Below are 18,385 nucleotides of genomic sequence, written 5' to 3'. Positions count from 1 at the left end.
ATTCTCATCAATCATACATTGTGATAAATTAAAGACAAGCAGATGACTAACGCACAATAGGAAGCTCTCTGTGTAACAGCTTTACAGCATTGGAAAACATTCTTAGGGCCTCATGACATGTACCTGGAGCTTCCTCTTTTCCCCATGAAGGTAGAGAATCAGGGGATCAAGTGCCAGTGTCTGAAAGGACATCTTGATCTTGACTCTTCTGTCATGCAACCTTGAAAAAGTCATTTTTCTCTCGGGCTTTTCTCTTTTGTACATAGGAATAAAAACACAACCTATTTCACAGAGCTGGGAGAATAAAACAAGACAGTACATGTAAGAATCCTTAACACATCACACTCATCAAGACTACTGCCATGTTAGCAATACCCTCATTTATTCAACACATATTTATTAACTGGTTACAGCATGTATAGATAAAATAGCAATGCATAGAGGTCCCCAGAGTTCATCATAGCCATCATCACCATCGTTATTATATGTCTCACCACCATCATCACCACCACCATCACTACCATCACTACCATCACCACCATCATCACCATCATCATCTTTATCATATCATTATTGCTAATCACAAAGGCCTAGCAGGAGAGAGGATAGGTGTGGTAGAAGCAATATCCTTAACTCTGGGAGAAAGAAAACTGGGGTTTTTATTGTATTGTTGCCATTAACTGAACAGTAAAAGTTAACCTTGCTTCTTTGGGGCCTCAGCTTCCCCATTCATAATACAACATAGAGAGGTACTTTTACAATTTTTCTGTTCTAAGACAAGTTGAAAATAATTTGTTACAAATAGTAATGTACTTTATTAATGTGAATTAGATGTTCTGAAGAACCCGTGGAACTATAAATTAGAGCAAACCCATTGCCATCACAGAGTACTTGTATTCTGATATGTGGTAAATAGGGACAAAGGTTGGATTTACGCATATACTCTGGAGACTGTAGTGATATTGGACAAGCATCCAGAACCTTCCTTAGGTAGAGAGAAGGAAAATCATTAAACATTATAGAACTCAGTGACTTCCAGCACCCTTTCCTGCACTGACATCTTACAATTCAATTTCAGATCATTGTATCCAATACCACTGCTATAAAGATGAGACATGGGAAGCTAAATTTTTTTCAAACATCATAGACATCTATGAAAAAAAAAGTTTGGTACAAACCTAATGTTCTAAATCTTAGTCCTTAGAAGTGTTTCTGAGGAAGGTAAGAGATGTGCTTTGCCCGAGAATTATACCCACACATCCATCTGAACTCAAATAACTCTTGTTATTTTTGTCAGGAAATATCATCTTCATGCCTTCCCACCCACAAAGGTCTATGTGGATATCAATTCATGGCTGTCCTGAACAACAGCTAGCCAAGTAAAGAACTAGATGCCCCTGTGAGGATTCTAATTCATTCCAATGTGGTCATTGAAATAGCTTGGTAGTGTTGCTTTCAAATATATTGAGGCATATTTTATGGCCTAGAGCACAGGACATATCTCTAAACACTGTATGATGAAGAAAATGCATGTTGTGTTGCTGAGTGCAGTGATGCACAGTGAGTCAGTTTGGGTGTGATGCTGAGATCACTTATCTGCTTACTGACTTTTCACGGTGCTATCAATGACGAAAGTAGAAATCTTAGACCTCTGATTACAACTGTGGATTTTTAAATCTCTCCCTGTAGTTCTATCATTATCACTGTCAGTTTTGCCTCATTATTTTGAAGCTCTGCTATTATATATATACATATTTAGACTTATAATGTCTTCTTGATACGTTGACTCATTTGCCATTATGAAATGACATTCTCACTGAAAATACTCAAGCTCTGAAATTCACTTAGTCTATTATTAATACAACGAATACAGAGTTTTTATTCATGTTAGTGTATGCATTACAATGTTCAAAGTATTTATACCTTTATAATTAGAGTGATTTTCTTGTGGGCAGCTTATAATTGAAAGCTGCCTTATAATCTAACTTTATGACATTTTCCTTTTAAATGAAGTGTTTATGCCACTTACATTTAATGGGATGAATAATATCACTGAGTTTAAATATATATCCTGATCTTTAAATATTTATTCCGTGCATTATTTTTTCATTTTGCTTTTTGCTTACCTCCTTTTTTCTATATTTCATGATTATATTTTATTTCTTTTGTACCATGTTAGCTATAGACCTGTATTGTTTTGAATTTAGTGGCTTCTTTAGAGTCATTTGTTTTAAATTTATCAGTTGTTTTCAAGTTATATTTCACTTTATGTATAACATTAAAACCTTCAAATAATACACTTCTATTCTTTCGCTCCCACTTTCTGTGCTATTGCTAACATATACATTTTACTTTTTGCCAAGTTGTAAATCCCTTGCAACAGTAATTTTGTTTCAAAAGTCATATACCTTTTAGAGGGATTAGTTCTTTTCAAAATGATTTATTTATATTTTATGTATGTATATGAGTGTCTTGTCTGCATGTTTGTAAGTGCACCATGTGCATAGTGCCCACGGAGGTCAGAAGAGGGTGCCAGATTCCCTGGAACTGGAGCTACTTTAGCTGCCATGTGGGTGGTGAGAATTGAACTGGGTTCTCTGAAAAAGCAACGGGTGCTCTTAACTGCTGCACCATCTCTCCAGTCCTGAGTTATTATTTCTTTAGAAATCCATACATACCTGCCAGATAGTTTTCATTTCAAGTACTTTTCATTATTTTGCATTGACCCATCTTCTTATTGAATATTACTATATTTTCCCTAAAGGTTTCCTGGAATGTTTCTCATAGTGTGGGTCTGTTAGTAACTGATTCTTTCAGTTATTCTATGTGTGAGAACCCTGTATTTTGCTTTCACTTTGGAAAAATGGTTTCATCATGTAAAGAATTCTAGGTAGCTATAATGTACACTATATTGGTAAATTATTATATGCTATTTAAGTTTGTTGAAAGTGGATTCTTGGAGTGAGAACGGATTGCCTGTCCCAGACTTCATTATATTCATTTCAACTGTTCTCCAAAACACCTTTTCCTAAATCAGTCTGGCTCCCTGACTCTGTGACAGGGTGAGAGGGAGAGAAGAGACAGGGTCTCTCTCTGGCCTGGGGCTTTCCAATTTGGCTAGGTTGGCTAGCCAGTGGGCTCCAAATATCCACCTCCCCAACACTGAGGTTATGATATAAGCATGCACTACCATGCCTGGCTCTTACACTCTTTCTTCCTCCTCTTCTGCAATGGTCCCTGAGCCCTGGGTGGTAGAGGTTTAATATAGGAGCTCTGTTTCGGAAGTGTACTCTGCAGTCTCTTATTCTCTACGTTTTGGCCAGTTGTAACTTTCTGTGTTAATCATCATTTGTTGCATGAGGGAATTTTGCTGGTGAGAGCTGAGAGATGATTAATATTCTCTCTGTTCCCTGTTCTACTAAGTTCCTTGAACCTTAAGTGTAGAGGTTGCATTGTAGATATGCCACTTAGGACTCGGCATCTCACAGACACTTATTCTATGTGCTTGGCCCATTGTGGAACTCTGTAATAACCTCCATCTGTTGCACAACGAAGCTTCTGTGAAAGGTATATTTGTGTGTAAATATAAGGATACATATTTAACATACAGCAAGAAATTATGTTTGTCTAGGAATGTGATAGACATAGGTTTTCCTTTAGGATCTATGACCTCTCCAGTCATGTGGTACAAGTCTTTTAAAATATTTTGTAGGAACAATGAGATGGCTTAACAGTTCAAAGTGTTTGCCAAGCAAGTCTGATGACCTGTGTTTGATTCCCAGAATTCATGGTACAAGAAGAGAACCGACTACTGCAGGTTGTCCTCTGACCTCCACATGAACACAGTGGCACATGTGCATCCACACACTGTGCATACCCACTCCCTTGCCACACAGACACTAATAATAAAAAATGAAAAAAAAATAAAAATGTTTTTGACTCTACTGAAATTTCTGAAAGGGTGGAATCGAGTTATGTAAATGGCCCCATCTGCTGACTCTGACATCTAGTTCTACATGTGCGGGCTCTGATGTGATGCTTTTCTCTAGGAGTTGTATTTCCCTACTGCTTTGTACAACTGGTAACTTCTGATTGGATGTAAGACATTACAAAATGTCACTTACTTGATGGTAGTACTTTTGTATTCCTGTGATATCACTGAACCCTGTTCTGGAGTCGGTAAGTTACTGGGGAACTTGGCATTTTCAAGTCTTGCTCTTGGAATTTGTCTGGATCAGAGCAATGCTCAGCTAAGAGCTAATTATTTCTCCATTGTGGAGACAACAATCTTCTGTGCACTCAGACCAATGCCATGAATTATGGGATTTTCCGTACTGACTGGGAGAGGGGGGTCACACCAATACTTGTTCCATGAAAGTCCTGAGCAGTATTACACTTAGTCTTTGGGGTATTTCTCTGGTCCCAGGTAGTTTCCTCTGCCTCACTTACCAACCAGCACTTGGCTGAAAACATAAAGAGACTTAAGCAGATCTTCAGGCTTCTCCATTGCACAAATCACTTTTTCATATTTTTCGTGTGTGTGTGTGTGTGTGTGTGTGTGTGTGTGTGATGTGCATGTGTGTATTCATGGTTTCAATATGTGTGGGTACATATGTGGGTATGTGCGTGTGTGTGTGTGTGTGCATATGGAGCCCAGAGACTGATGTCATGAATCACCCTTCCTCACTCTCCTACCTTACTCATTGAGGTAGGAGCTCTGAAACCTAGAGCTCACTAATATGGCTAACATAGCTAGCCAGTTTGCTATGGGGATCTCCTGTCTCTGCCCTCCAAGGCTGGAATTATATGCAGGCCACCACATCTACCCAGGCATTCATACGGGTTTCTGGGGATCTGAACTCTGTTCTTCATGTGTAGATGATGAGTGCTTTAACTGCTGAACCATATCCTCAGCCCCATGGTCACTTTTCTTAGGAACTCTGGTTGCCTTTGTATCCCTCCTCTTAATTCTTTCTTACAATACCGCAAGTCTGGGATTTGCCTGGATTCCTCTACTTTAAGCTTCAGCCCGTAAACTCCTTCAAGGTAGTGATGGATGATAAATAAATCCACTTAGCTTATTTCTTTGAATCTTTTACTCAATGTCCAGTGTTGTGAAAACGATCTTTTCATGTTCTGTCCATTTTTGTTTTCTCCAGTCCCTGTATTATTCCACCTTAGTCAGGAGTGTAAGTCAATCTGATGAGATGTTGTGTTTGAATGCACATGTCTGTGCATGCCCATCTGTGTGCGTGCATGTGGAGGCCAGGGTTTAACCTCAAGTACCATTCTTCAGGATGCCATTAACCCTTTTTTTGAGACAGGGTCTCTCACTGGCCTGAGACTCCAATTTGGCTAGGATGACTGTCCAGTGAGCTCCAGGAATCCACTTTTCTCTACCTCCCCAGCACTGGGACTACAATACAAGCATGCACTACCACCTCTGGATCTTTTTTTGAAACATGAGCTCTGGGGTCAAATTCAGGTCCTCATGCTTGCATGGCAAGAACTTTTACTGACTGAGTCATCTCCCAAACCTCTAATATAATGAAATTTAATAAGGATAAGCAAGACCATTAAATATATCCAATATTCCCCTAGCAGTCAGAAATTATAAACCCCCAAATTATTTTTCAGCAAATACTGAAAACTTCAGTATCATGGAGAAGAAAAGATGGATCATAACTGTGTACTTCTTTCTGCTAAATGATAAACAACATTTTTCATCAGTGGCTCTTACACAAGTGGTATGGTTACAGCACACTCCACCATTTGTCATCTGTGGAACCAACATCATGGTACTACAGAAAAGCTAGACACCCATCTCACTGTCCACTCAAAAGATCTACAAATTAACCTTATTTCATGTTTGGAAACTACACGGGCAGTTCAGTAAGTTCTTGATTTAGGGTAAGCCATGCTCGAAACAAACAATTGCAAATTTCACCTGTAAATTAAATGAAGGTTTATGACCTATAGCTACATAAAATGATTTCTGCGATGGCTAAATCTAATTGCCGACTTGATACAGTCTGGAATCACCTGGGAAGAAAGTCTCATTGAGAGATTTTCTAGATCAGGTCGGTCTGTGGGTGTGTCTGAGCCATGAGGAATTGTCTTGATTGTGTTAATTAAAGTGTGAAGACCTACCCACTGTGAGTGGCATAATTCCCTAGGCCGGGGTTCCAGAGCTGTATAGGAGTGGAGAAAGTGAGCTGAGCACAGGCATGCATGCATGCATTCTCTCTCTGTTCCTGGGTATGAATGTGACCAGCTGCTTTAAGCTCCTGACACCTGAACTTCTCTGCATTGATGAACTGGAACCTGGAACTGTGAGATAAAATAAACTCTTTCTCCCAGAAGTTCCTCTTATTAAGGTATTTTATCACAGCAACAGAATGAAACTAGGACAGTCTCTTAGTTTCAAATGATTGTGACCCAGAGAACTCCCAACAAGAACACCAAAATTTTATTTTGCCTTGAAACTGTATGGATAAAAGGTTAGAGGTACCTCTCCAATCATGCAGAGTAGCTTGTGGTCATGGGAAACCATAGGCCAGCAGTTCTTTGTGTGATTTCTCCAGAATCTTTAGGCAAAAATGCTTGACTAGTGACATGTAAGCTTAAAAGTCAAGGTAGACTGAGGTTGTCACAGACTCTGTTTAGGAACCCAGGTATAGTGAGCTCTGGAAGTAAGATTTCAAAACTTCCTGTCATGGCTGAAGAGATGGTACAGTGGACAAAATGCTTGCCACTGAAGTGTGAGGATTGGAATTTGAGTCCTCAGAACCCACATAAAAGGCCAGGTAGGCATGGTAGTACACCTGCAATTCCAGCATGCTGGAGACAGGTGGAGACAGTGAAGACTTGGCGCACGCTGTCTAGCCAGACTAGCAGAAATGGAGAGGTGCAAGTTCAGCAAGAGATGTATAAGGTGGGGAGCAGTTGAGGAAGGCACCCAATGTCAACCTTAGGCTTCCACATACACAGACAAGCATGTGTACCTACACATGTATGAACACAGATACCCACATGCATGCACATCACACTTCTATACATATGAAGAAAGAGAGAGAGAGAGAAAGAAAGAAAGAAAGAAAGAAAGAAAGAAAGAAAGAAAGAAAGAGAAAGGAAGGGAGAGAGGGAAAGGAAAGGAAAGGAAAGGAAGGAAGGAAGGAAGGAAGGAAGGAAGGAAGGAAGGAAGGAAGGAAGGAAGGATACAGCTTTCATCTGCCTGGAATAAAGGTCATACATTTCTTGTTGTGGTAATGGTGGTCAATAGTTATAATGATAAAAACAATAAAATAAATACCTATGTGCATGCTCATGTGTGTGGATGTACATGTGGAGGCCAAGGGACAACTTCAGCTGTCATTCCTTAGGCATTGTCCACCTTGGATTTTGAGACAGTCTCTCATTGTCCTGGAGCTTGCCAAGTAGGCTCTGCTGGCTGGCCCAGTAAGTCCCAGGGATTTGCCTGTATCTACTTTCCTAGTTTCCCAGTGCTGGAATGCAGGAATTACAAGTGACACCACCATGCCTGTCTTTTTTTTTTTTTAGACAGGGTCTCTTTGTAAGCCCTAGCTGGCCTGGAACTCACTATGAAGATTCATAGAGATCCACCTGTCTCTGTCTCCTTAGTGCTGGGATTAAAGGCACCAAATCCAACCAAGTGCACACCACCATGCCTGTCTTTTTGACTTGGTTTCTGGGGATCAGCCTCTGGTCCTCGAGCTTTACCAACTGAGCTATCTCCTCAGCTCTAAGCACATTTTTTAAACAAAATTGCTTAAAGAATCCATGGAGGTAATAGAAATAAGGGCTGCAGTTAGACTAGGGAGGTCCTTCCCAACAATGGTGGCAGCCAGCCCCCGCTTCCAGCTAACCAGTTGACTGTCACCAGAATCACTGTCAGTAACTCTTCATATGTTTCAAAATAAGCTGCAAATATGATGTTTGTGAAATCCTGAAAATTTTAATCATTATGACTTCCATGGGGGAGGGGGGGAGAGAGATAGAGAGAGAGAGAGAGAGAGAGAGAGAGAGAGAGAAATCAATTTTTAGTCTTTGAAAGTATATAGTAAGGTATAGAGCCAAGGTGAACTAGCTTTGAATTCTAAATGCCTTTTTAGATTAGCCTCATGGATTTTGTGGAGGTGTAAGACTTCTCTGCTCCTCAATTTCCTCATCTGAAATCTAATGATGATAGACCTCTCAGTAGTCCACCCAACATCCATCTGTCTCTCATTCTTAACAGAACTTGTTTTTCCACACTCCATGCCTTCCATAAGAACCCACAGGCTTTGGGGAAAGTTTAGCCCAGTCCTGGCTCCAGGAACAGTTCCAATCCAGTTTAACTCTCTCCTACCTTCCTTCTCAGTGACCAAGTCAGGAGTCAGGATTAAGCTAGTTTAGGTAAGTGGCACTTTTTACAATGAGTATTGATCCAAAGATGGGTACATCACCTAATTTGGCAATGAATAACTAAATCTTCTCAAGTATTGCTGTTCACAGAAAAATGTAATTTTTAAAAATCCAGCTAGAAAGCAAAGGTGACTCTCTCCAAAGAGCATCATAAGTGAAAGAGCCAGAACCTTGGTCATACTGTACCTGTCCGTACACAACTGAAATTTCTGTTATATGAAATAATTCTATTACATTTTAATTTGAATTAAAATGGCTGTTGCTGGGTGTGGTGGTATGCGTATAGATTAAAGGTAATGCATTAAAAACTTGCTGGCACACAGGAAGTAGAATACATGGCAGGTCTTATAATTAGGATAATATTACATCATATTTTAAGATATATGTTTGCGTAATGTAACTCATTAAATGAAGTCTCCCTATCTCCACACAGAATGATATAGTAATTAAACTTTTAAAGTTCTTTTTTATTAATAGTTACAGAAATGAAAAGGGAATGAACACATGTCTCCAAGAGCTATTTGCTACCATGTGGGAAACTGAGCAGTGTGGGCTTATTCCTGTGCTGGGCCAGGACTTGATGAAATGAGGCAGATCCTCAGGAAACAGGCTGTGGTGATTTGGACAACACACCAGACCTCCGCAAATCTGCCAGTTCATTCACCAAACTTTGAGGCCTCGGTAGAAATGTGACTGGCCTCCCCTGCCCACGCAGAACACAGCCAGTGCCATCGGGATAGACAGCAACTCTTCCATCGGTGGGAGCCACGCCAGGCTTTGAGTCACCAGGAGCTGGGCGGAGTTCAGACCCACCTGCAGGCAGGCAGCATTCTTGTGACAAGAGGAAGGATCAGAGAAGCCTGGGACAATGGCAGGGAACGGGTGAGTAGACCCATCCTGGCTCTCTAGCTCCACCACCTGGCCAGGACCGAGAGGGCCTCTGCAAGGCATTGGAAGACTTGCATAGACGGACTCTTCGGACTCTTTGAGGAAAGCCATCCAAGGGCAATGTGCAAATCCACCTGTACTGTACTGAACACACCTACTTTCCCCTTTTCACTCAGCCACACATTACCTCTTTTCATAGAAAGGATATTTAACTTGGCCATTCTGTAAGACATCAGTTGCTTCCCAAATCATTTTCAGTATGAAACAAGTCTGAGATCGTTTCCACTTCTCCAGTGATCACCTCTCTAGTTCCACAGCTCCATCACCTCACCCCAGATCCTAAGCCTGGTTTGCCATCTGTGTCCTACCTCAAGCTCAGTATGACATTGGTTGATTTCCTATGACTCAAAGAACTCTGCTGAGATGATGAGACTGACAGTTCATCCCATGAACACTTTTACTTTTTCTAAGTTTGATTAAAATTGCTGATGTGAGTCTAACTCTACCAGGTTGTGCTAAGCTCAGACAGATTGATGGTGGCCATAGCCGCCACATCTTTGAAAGGGTCACAGTGCCTGCTGTGATGAGGAGGATGTAACAGACACTACACAGACACCTACCAGGCTCCACCACATCAAACCGGAGACCAGAGCTTCCATGTGGAGAGAGACAGATGAGATTCACAGCCCAACTCTCTCTTTCCTTATTTTCCTTCCTACTGGGGACCGTTTACCAACGAATGCTTGAGTTCCTCTTGATTTGAGAATTTTCTTTCTCTCCATGATGATTGTATTAGTTACTTTTCTTACTGCTATGAGCAAACATCTAATAAGTAGCCACTTAGAGAATGAAGGGTTGGTTTGGGCTGATGGTTTGGAAAGAATACAGTTCATCCTTGTGGGAAAGAGGACACGGCTGCAGAAGCTGAGGTGGCTGACCACATTGAGTCCACAGTCAGGGAGCAGAGAGCAGACAGGAAACAGACCCAAGCTATTAAATCCCAAGACCTGGTTCAAGCGACCCACTTCCTCCAACCAACAACCTAGCTTCTAAACAGCACCACCAGCTGTGTGCCAAGTGTTCAATCACATGAGCCTGTGGAGGACATTTCATATGCAAAGCTCAACAGCGATATCACTCATCTGAGAACTGAAACTGCCATTAATAATCTCAGACCCTGTCATTATATTTTTGATGCAAGCTGATTTTTTTTTCTTGAATTGCCTACTTGAGATTTCTACTTGGATCCTTGAGAAGCATGTCCAATTCAACATGGCTGAAATTACATACTGTCTCTGACTCCTCCACTCAATGTTTCTTTGCCCATTTCTTGTGTTTAGTGAAAAGGCATCGACCATCCATTCCATTGTCCAAGTGAAAAGTACTGGTTTCTTTATCTCTTTTTAGAGCATATTCAACCATGGAGTCATGCTGGTTTGGTACTCAGTATGCACTAAGGGAGTCATTCGTTCTGCGTGCACAGCCATCTCTCCTACCTGAGTCACCATCTTCGCTGTCCAGGACTTTCCCTGTAGTCTCTAGCTGGTCTCTGCATTTACACATTGAGACCTCCTACCCCCAATACGCACTCTATTAGTAGGTCCGAGAGTAATGCAGACGATGCTTTTATTTGCTTTATTTTCTCACAGAGCTGAATTGCCACAAACAATCACTGTATATTACTAAATGGCCAGATTTTGAGATGATAACTTCTCCAGTACTCGGAGGAAATAGATCAATATATCTTTTCCGCTAGGCATGCTGGTTCTAAGATTGAAAGACTTACATCTGGCTCTCGGCAAATTTGAACAGTATTTGTGGATTATGGGTGACCCTTTCCTCTAACAACCCAAACTGCCTTTCCTTCAAGGTAAAGTCACAGCCAACTGCTGCTCCTCTGGAGTTGCCAGCATCAAGTTTCCACCATTTGTTGAGCTATTCACTGGATGCCAATTGGAAATGATTGACTGGCATTGCGGGGTTGGCATACGGTTCTTTTGACTTCTGGCCAAAAGAGAGAAGGCTGCGTTCCAGGAAAGATGGCACAAACAGCAGTGTTGCTGAAGAGAGGCTGTTGACTAAGCTCTAGGGCTGGATACCCAAGAGAACTCAGCCCACCACCGCTCCTGGGCCCAGCAGGACACCGGAGGGACGCTAGATCAAGATGTGTACCCAGCCCGGGGAAGGGGGGAGTGTCAGCACCTGCAGAGCAGCGACTGTGTCCTAGATACTTGGTGAGAAGCTCATGTGCATTTAATTGTCACTGTCATCTCCATGGATAGAATTGACTCTGTTTACAGTCATGGAAATGGAGACACAAAGAAGTTAAGCCACTTGCCCAGGACAGGCGAGATCATGGACGCCACACTGTGTAAATTCACATTCTAAAATGCCACAGAGCCTCCTGAAGAACACTTTCTTCTCAATTTGGCACCTATCCCTGGGCTCTATCTATCTATCTATCTATCTATCTATCTATCTATCTATCTATCTATCTATCTATCTATCTATCATCTATCTATCTATCATCTATCACCTATCTCTTACTCTGGGCCACTTTTCCCATTTGTAAGTTGAGGTTTCCCACCCAACACAAGGCACAGGCCCATGGGATAGCTTGTTCTCTGGAGTGGCTAACTTGCTGCCAGAAATGTTTGTGGAGTAAATGCTGATCCTACAGATAAATATTTGCAAAGCCTTATCACATTCGCCCGGGGAAGCTTAACTGCACTAAAGCTCAGAGAATTAACCGAGCAGGCTCTTTTATTGGCATTAAGAAAGAAACCAACAGTGATAATTCTGATTACCAAATAAAACTGTGCTGACCAGGTTTAGTGCATTGTCTTAGTGGATCATTAATCTTGAAATTTTTCCTATGGAGTTTTTAGAAGACTGAGGGAAAGCCAGTATCAATGTAACCTAGGCATGAATTAAACTCTTTCTCACTTATAGATCTTCCTTCTTTTTTCTGTCTTGTCAAAGTAATTTACAGTGTTGCTTCTTCAAGCAGAATCTAGACTTTGTAAATCAGGAAGTTAATGTAAAACATGTAAGTGGTCAAGCCGGATATCAATTAAGGCTGGAGAAGATCTATTTCCTGCTGGTTTGTGCTACAGATGTACTTGAGCACTTCCATTCAAACTCCACTGTGGTAAAATTTCCATATTCCACTCCTGGGACTAAAAGTGGTAGCCACAGAACACACGTGTAATGCACTCACTAAAAAATAAAATTGAGCTAGGCATGATGTTGCACCCAGTATGTGGTGCACAGCCATCTCCTACCTGAGTCACCATCTTCACTGTCCTGGACTTCCCCTGTGGTCTTCTAATTGGTCTTTAGGCTCACACATTGAGACCTCCTACCCCCAGGGTTCAGAACTGTCAGTAAGTTACATTTGTTGGGTTTGCACCAAATTCAAAGTCAAACCGTTTTCAGACAACACAACCATAATCTTTGTTTTCCCCCCAGGTCACACTGACCCCTTCCCAACAGCCATAGTCCTCCTAAAGTAAACACCTGGAAGGAAGACTTAGGTCTCAAAACTAATGATCTCTTTCTCAGTAACCCTAAAAATGTGTCTCCCTCCACTGTGGAAGAGGAAACCCACATACATATCCATATCTGTAGACAGAAACACACATAAGCATACACCACTCACAACAGGCATTTGATGTTCCTTATCCCATAAAACCACAGTCCAAATGCAATCAGAACTTCATCTAGGCCTAGGTGTGTGAACCAAGTAGAAATGCAGGCATGAAAGCCTGGCGTCTTAAGCAGCAGTGGAATGAATAAAAAAAAAAAAAAAAAACTATGGAAAAGAAGTCTGGAAACTATTCACAGAGCACTGAGTCATCAGATCCTGCTGTCTTCTTATAGAGCTGTGCTCATTATAGGAACGCCCCCTTCCTCCTGTACCTCTATCCAGGCCAGCTGGACTCTTCCATGCATTGCCCCACTGTCCTGAAACTCCCAGAAGACAAGAGGCAAATGACAAGCCTCCTGAGCCCCATATGTTTTGGTCTTTCTGCATCTCTCCACCTATAGATAACTAGTGCTAGTATACAAAAGACACTGAATATTTTGTGTAGCATGAACAAATGACATTATTGTGAGCAGACACATCTGGTTTGTCATTTTATACAGGCAAGTTTTATCTGCACGTGTCAAGTGTCTCTAATCAGAAATGTTCAGGGCTAGAAGGATTTCAGCCTTCAGAGTTTTTCAGATTTTGGAATATCTGTGTAGACACAATGGAATACCCCAGAGATGGGACCCAAGTTCTAAATACTGAAGTCATTTATGTTTCTTTCTCTTTTCTTGAGACAGGGTGGGCCAGACTGGCCTCAAACTCACCACATAGACAAAGATGGCCTAGAAGTTCTGATTCTCCTACCTCTACCTCCCAAGTGCTGGGATTATAAGTGTGCATCACCACATCCAGATTATACAGCACTAGGGATGAAACCAGGTCTTTTCTACTTGCTAGGAAAGCATACCATCCACTGAACATACATTAGACATATAGCTGAAAACAACTTTATGCAATCCTTTTATTTTTTCATATTTTATTTATTATTTTAATTTCGTGTGTATGAGTGTAAGTGCACCCATGCTGTGCAATGCCCATGGAGGTCAGAAGAGGGCATCAGATCTCCTGGAACTGGAGTTACAAATGGTTGTTAGCCACCATGTGGATGCTGGGACTCTAACCCAGGTCCTCTGCAAGAGTGCCATTGCTCTTAACCACTGAACCATCTCTCCAGCCCTGCAATTCTTTTAGTGATATGGGATCCAGAGTGGAAGTTTCCACTTGTGGCATCATGTCAGCACTCAAAAAGCTTGGGATTTTGGAGCATTTGGGATTTTGTATTTTCGGACTAGGATTGCTCAACTCATAACAGTATCCATTTATAAACTGCTTTTCCATGTGCCAGGCACTGGTCTAAGAGACACATGCTTTTCTTATCCCCATATGACACCCGAGAGAGATGTGGAGGAGTTGAGAGGCTCACCCAAAACCTTAGATCTGGAAATCCAAAAGCCAGGAACCCAAGCTGAGGCAGGTTGACTCCAGGACCCACACTCCTAACTGAACTGCTTTCCAGGGACCTGTTCGTGAATGGGACAGAGCATGACACAGAATTGGATGAACAGCCCAGAATCCACAGTAGCAAAACAGGTTATGGTTTACCGTCACAATTCTGGGAGTTACGTGTGGTATGCTCTGTGCTTGGCAAAGGAACAGATGTTTAATAACTTTGCAGTAGCAAGGAGGAGGTTGCATAATGTGGCTGAGCTATTTTTGAACTTTGGAAAATGCTGACTGCTCTTTTCAAAGTGTCTTCTTTAAACCAGGAATATTAAACATAAAGAAAATTTCCCACTTTCCCTACTTTCTCCCCCTTGAAATCACAAGGGCAGAAACAGGTCTATGGTCATGAACATGCTATCCTCCACACGCTGCCCCTTGTGCCACAGCTAATCCCATGAGCCATAGTGCATTGCCAATACATTCCCTAACTGTAGGAACTCTGAGCATAAGATTACAAGCAATGAACTTGGGGGCACATAGCAACATGTCCAGCTGGCCCTAAGGTGGTCTCAACTGATCAAAGCTAAACCCAGATGCTCTTAACAAGTCATTCTAAGGTCACCAGGTATGAATTCAACTAAAGCTATTTGTGTCTTCCCTTCTACATAGAAGTAATGAAATTTTCTATTTACAAGATGTTTTGGAAAGTAAAACTTTTAAAATATTTTATTTATTTCTATTTTGTGTGTTTGATTGTTTTGCCTGCATGTAAGTACACCACATGGATACAGTGCCCATCGTGGCCAGAAGAGGGAGACAGATTCCCTGGAACTGGAGTTACAGATGGTTGTTAATCACCACGTGGGTACTGGAAACCACACCCAGGTCCTCTTCAAGAACAAGTACTCTTAACCACTAAGCCATCGATCCAGTCAGGCCCAAATTAAGACTTTCTATCCAGCTGAAAATGCAATTTTGTAAAAGTCTGAAATAAGGCATTGCTAACTTAAGAGTCTTGATTTCCCACTAAGGAAGCTCATGAACCCCCACTTAGCCTTATCTGTTCTCAGCATTCAGATGCCCAGATTGACAGTCCTGACCTATAAACAACCTAAATGTCCATCAAAAGAGGATGATTAGATAAAAGATGGAACATTGTGCAAGGCAGAGTACAAAACAGCAGCTGAGACAAATACCCTGGAATTATCTTCACCGTGACCTTGAAAACACAAGGTTGAAATAAAGCAAATTTTAATGCATTAGAAGTCATTGGTAAAAGAACTGTGGATTGGGTATGTGGTTGCCTGAGTCTTTAGTGAAATGCAGGAGCATGTGCACGGATTAGATATGTCTCACACTCACTGGAGAGATGTCACCAGGGTTTCTACATTCTCACTGATGGATTATTGTTTTTAATCCATCTTTTATTTGTTTAAAAGAATGTGACAAGCCATTCTTTTTCTCTTTGGTGAGTTGGGTATATTATCAGATTCTCTATTGCCCACTGTCTTTTTCAATATTAAAAAAAAAAAAAAGGAAACTTCAGTGGACAAGATGACTCAGTGGGTAAAGACACTTGCCACTAAACCTGATGACTTGAGTTCGATCCCTGGAATCAATCGATGTGGAGGAAGGAAAGAACCAACTCTCCAAAAAGTTATCCTCTGACCTCCACACACATGCTAAGCACACATGCACATACATACACGCATACATATATACACACAAATATAAATAAATAATAAATAAGCAAATAAATAAATGTAAAGAATGAATTTTTATATCTTGGGTTTGTCTTGGGATAATTCCTCCAGTTTTCTTTAGACTGCATGGTCCTTGGGGACAAAAGTTATGTTTTAATTTCATTGTGTATTCCAAGAGCCAGCAGGAGAGCTGCTGCATGTAAGGAATGACGGATAGAACCAAGGATGGTGTGCCCTCCATTCCTCTTAACTGCCTTCTTTAGGGTCTCTCCAGCTCTCAAACAAGGTGAGCCCAGAGGGGTTCTATACTTTCCGTCTGCAGTGAGTGTGAGGAGCCCTGAGGAGGGGAAAGCAAGGAGAGATTAATGGAGCCCATGAGCCACTATCCAGCTTCATGCCCTGGGTGAGCACCACCAGCCTGCCATGGACGGGAAGGCATTTCATTCCCAATGAGCAGTGGGTGATAACTTACTGTGCTTGGTGTGCGTCACTTCTCTGGGGCTGAATTGCCACTTACAAAGCTGATGCATTCAAAGGCAAAACTTCTGGAAATAGCACAATAGCATTTCACAGCCCTAGGATTTTTTTTTTTTTTTTCCTGCTTAAAGAATGGAATCTAGGGTGGGCCCTGGAAGGGAATCTGAATGTTTTGCCAATTATCCTTCTCAAATTCCTTTTCCTATATATTACATTTCGATTGCCTTACAACTGAGTTACGTTTCCAACAAAATTATAGATTTCTGAGTCTTCCAGCTGCAGGGCTCATCTCATTAAACAGAGTATGAATTCATTAGCCCAGCCCTTGTCTTTGGGCTGGCAGTAAGCCTGACTTAATAAGAAGTTCCTATGTCTCACATTGAATTATCTGAGTCCCTTCCTGATATTCGGAGAATTATTTAGAATGCTAAAAGTAGCAACATAGAAATAGGATCATTATATGGGGGAGGAGAAAAGATAAAATGTCAAAGGAGCACGATTTCTTAATTCAAAAGTTCAATTTTCTATGATACATGTTAATTGTAAGGAAGTGCATCCTGAGCTGGGGAGATCACTCAGTGGGTAGAAGCTCTTGCTGCAAAATTCTGAGGACCTGTGTTCAAATCCCCAGAACTGACATAAAAGCTGACCTATTGTGTTAACATCTTTAATCTCAGTGTTCTTATAGGGAAAATGAGAGATGGAACCTGGACCATGCCCCAGAACTGTGCCCAGAAGCTTGTGGGCCAGATAGCCTAGCACAGCAGCAGAAAAATAACAGAGACCCTGCCCCAGACAAGGTCGCAGGTGATAATCAACACTGAAGGCTGTCCTCTGGCTCCCACACATACACCACGGCATGTGCATATCCACATTCACACACAGGAATGTACACACACACACACACACACACACACACACACACATACACACACACATGCACACACAGACCACCTCCCCAAACTTATTTCAGAGGTAAACTCTGAAAGGTAGCAGATTCAACGTGTTACACACTTCCAGTAATGTTTCAGAGTGCCGTAGTACTCTGCAAGCAATCACACAACATGGTTTGCCTCTTTTAACTTCTGATGAGGCAAACCTTCACTGATGCTTATTGAATAGCTGCCAGGGGGCAACACTGTGAGAAGCAGCACTTTTCATGTACCTCCTCATTTCATACTCATAAGGATCCCTAGAACTTTGGTTCTCAAAGCATGATCCCCAGGCCAACAACAGCAGCATCACCCAGAAACTTGCAAGTCCTTATGTCTTACCCAGATCTACTTATATAATGGAAACTCTGATTGCAGGACACACATCTGTGTTAACAAGCCCTTCCAGAGATTCAAATGTATGCTAAATTTGAGGACGACTCTAGAAAGTTAAGACTTTTATCATCACTTCGGAATAAGCTCCTGAGACCCAGAAAGGTAAAGTGATTGTCCAAGACCTGTGGAAAGTGAGTAAGACAGGATTTGAACTGGGACCAATATCACTCTTCCCCAACCTAGTCCTTAATCACAGTGCCACAGTGCTCATTATCTGAGCAATGAAACTTGGATTAAATCAGCAAACATGAGGCAAAAACATTTAGAATGGGTGTCTGAGTGATCATTCCAAATCTTAGCAGCTTAGCCATAATGATGGACTGCAAAGAATAACGACATTTTCCAGAAGTGTAAAATTTAACTTAAATATCCACCATGTGGGAAGCAGTTAAATAAATAAATTATGATATATTCATATAACAAGATAGCGTGGCATTAAGAATGATGTTTACCAAGATTTCCAATGACCTACAAAAACACTTGGAATATCAAAGGAGGAGAAATTCAGACACAGTTAGGGGACAGGA

At 41.4% G+C, this 18,385-nt stretch overlaps 1 protein-coding gene across 1 annotated transcript in view; it reads right to left on the bottom strand.

The window, feature by feature from the left end:
- Nucleotides 1-18,385, bottom strand: part of Grin2a (glutamate ionotropic receptor NMDA type subunit 2A) — a 470,861-nt gene that overhangs the window by 179,260 nt on the left and 273,216 nt on the right. The window lies entirely within an intron of this gene.

The sequence above is a fragment of the Nannospalax galili genome, unplaced genomic scaffold (assembly GCF_000622305.1).
Source record: "Nannospalax galili isolate Female #2095 unplaced genomic scaffold, S.galili_v1.0 scaffold32, whole genome shotgun sequence".
In the NCBI taxonomy this organism is placed as follows: Eukaryota; Metazoa; Chordata; class Mammalia; order Rodentia; family Spalacidae; genus Nannospalax; species Nannospalax galili.
Note: the sequence above shows the minus strand (reverse complement) of the source record. Positions and strands in the feature narration are given on the sequence as shown.